We start from the raw sequence: 3,071 nt of genomic DNA, 5'->3' as shown, positions 1-3,071 counted from the left end.
AGTGGACTAATTGGCCTGGTGGAGCAGCAGCAACCGTCTAGAGCTCAACACACAAAATCATTGAGATGGTAGTGGACTTTAGTAAGAAGTCTGTTGGTGTTCCTCCGCTAACAATTCATAACAGTGTGATGGTGCTAGTGGACTCCTTCAAGTTCCTAGGAACCACAATCTCCCGAGACCTTAAATGGGGGCCCAACACTTATACTATTGTTGGAAAAGAGCAGCAGAGGCTGTTCTTCCATAGGCAACTGGGGAAGTTCAAAAAAGCAGGCAACGAAGATAGTCAAGGACCAACTCCATCCTGGCCATGGCTTGTTTAACCTACTGCCATAAGGCAGACGCTACAGGGCCATTCCCACGAGGTCCACCAGAAGCCTAAAAAGTTTCTTCCCTCAAGCGATTCACCTACTGACACATGAACTCCTGAACATCTGACTGTCTAGTCGTGCCATAACCCTCTGCACATACTCTAACACCGTGTCCCCTCGGAATATCATTCTGTATGACTGTAAATGTTCCCCCAACTGTTTATAATGTTTATTGTTTATACTGTTTACATATCACCAGTGGCGTAACTATAGTCCCTGCTGCTGTCCGCCCAGCAGCGCTTCTGGGTGCGGGGAGCCGGGTTTTTCCGGCTAGCTGTCAGTGACAGTGTGGCCGGGCCGCTCCCCTTGCTGCTGCCGGACACCGGACAGGTGAGAAGCGGCTCCTACTTTTAAACATGCTCCCCACATTGGCTGCCTGGCTGCCTGGGACGCGCACCCCGCCCGCTGGTACCTCCTGCCGCTGGCGCTTCTGTCGGGTGACGGGTCCCGGCCCGGCTGCTAACAGAAAGTGACACACGTAAGATGGCTGCCCCCATACCTCAAAAGCTGTCTGCAGTACAGGAGGCAGCCATTTTCCGAGTGGCGAGTACTTTTATTAGCAGCCAGAGCCAGGGATCGAGTGCTGAGTACTTTTATTAGCAGCCAGAGCCGGGGACCGAGTGCCAAATACTTTTATTAGCAGCCAGAGCCGGGGACCGAGTGCCGAGTACTTTTATTAGCAGCCAGAGCCGGGGACCCGTCAGAAGCGCCGGCGCTAGGAGGTACCGGCCGCGGGGGAGGAGAACTTGTTAACTCTCTGTGGGGGGCGCTGGCAAATTTGCGGCAGGGGGGGGCAAAAAATGTATAGTTACGCCACTGCATGTTACCCTCCTGGCTGATTCTGATTAGATCCTCTCCACCCTCCACTCTCTCACTTTCTCACTTCTCATTCCCAAGTTCAGTTCTAACACTCACTGTTCTCTCTCTCTCTTTCTCTCTCTCTCTCTCTCTCTCTCTCAAACCCTTAACATTAGTCCTCTCTCACTGCTTTACTAACTCATGTACTCAATATATCGCTTTAGGGGAGAGGTACTAGGTTATAGTATAACCCAATAGTGGCCAAACCTGTCCTCAAGATCTACCAACAGTTCCTGTTTCCCAGGAAACCTGTGGATCTATAGTAGCAATGAATGCAACAGGTTTGAAAATGTGACACTTAGTAATGCCTACAGCTGTGCCCCAGCTAGGTGATTTGGAAAAGTGGACCATTGGTGGACCTTGAGGACCACTTTGGCCAGCCCTTGTATAAACCATCAACAGTATTGAGGTCAAATGTAAATAAGTCAACACCAAAAGTATGAAATGTATAACGTCAACCCAAGGAAATGCTCAACATGGAAATTATAGACACATGAAAAGTTCAACATGAGTTTGTCATGGGGTTGTAGTATCAATTTGTAGATTTCAGAATTACTGTACGTGGATGGTATGAAAAAGTCCCAAAAATAGGAAAAACATCCTGAAATTTCATGCCAAATTGTCTGTATTGCCAGTTTGCCTATTTTGACCTGGTGCATGTTGACAATATAGCGTCGACCTACTGACTGTCCACTTAGACACCGTTGACCTACGCCTTGAGAAGTGGAGAAAGAGAAAGTACCAGCCAATCAGCTCCTATCTGGTATATCATTGGCTGTTTTTAAAATATGACATTTTATACATATTTGGCGTTAGGTTAGCAACTTGCAGAACATTGGGGTCCCTTGATGACTGGCTGCAAGCTTAAATGTTTTGTTCAAAATATGACGGAATCCCCCTCTGTTTTATTTGCTACGTACGCACAAATTTGCAGTATATTATTGCCGACAGCAAATGTTTTCTGTTTTGAATACGTATATCGCATTACCACACAGTTGATACCATATGGGCAAACCCAAGCGCATGCATATTTTCTGTTTAAAAAAAATTATAGTTAGGAGCTGATTGGTTGGTAGCTTATCTCATTCCACTTTATCATTTGCCCTTTCCTCTCTATTGTACCTCCTCTGGCTTTCTCTCAGGAATGTAATAACCCCTAAAATGTATTGCGTGTTCCATATACACCAAGCTTCAAAATGTAAAACATTCCAGAGCTTGATCCCAGCACCATCTTTGGCATCACCCAATAGAATCCCTTTGTTACAAGGACAGCTTTCATCTGGAGATATGTCCTCTGTGATTTTCTTGGTACATACCAGCTTTATTTTCACTAGTATGTATACATTAAGGCCCTTATTCTGGTTCAAGCGGTAACGGCCGCTTGCGGCCGTTCCGCCGATGTTTTCGGTCTGCGCATGTGCAGAGGGCACTCTGCGCATGTGCAGCCGAATTCGCCGTACACGTATTTTGTCCGCCGCAAAGGGGGTGGATAGGGGCGTGAGGGGCTACGAAGCCTCATTTGCATATGTATACGCCCCGCGTTTCATGGGCGTTCCCATGCAAACGCGGGGCGTTCGCATGCTAATGAGGCTATGACGCGTGGGTACAGGGCGGGCATCTGACATCGCCGGATGTCAGCTGCCCGCCCCCATACAAGCTTTCACACGGACGATTGTCCGTGTGCTCTAAGCTTGCGTGAGCTGGTGGAGCGTGCGGCCCTGCCTTCGATGGTCGCCGACCATCGAATGCAGGGGGCAGCTCCCACCATGGTGGAGGCGTACGCCCCACCATTTTCATGCGGATCGCCAGCCGTCCGTGTACGGACGGCCGTGGCGATCCGTATTG

Source organism: Crinia signifera, chromosome 12 (assembly GCF_055691185.1).
Source record: "Crinia signifera chromosome 12, ASM5569118v1, whole genome shotgun sequence".
Lineage (NCBI taxonomy): Eukaryota > Metazoa > Chordata > Amphibia > Anura > Myobatrachidae > Crinia > Crinia signifera.
Note: the sequence above shows the minus strand (reverse complement) of the source record.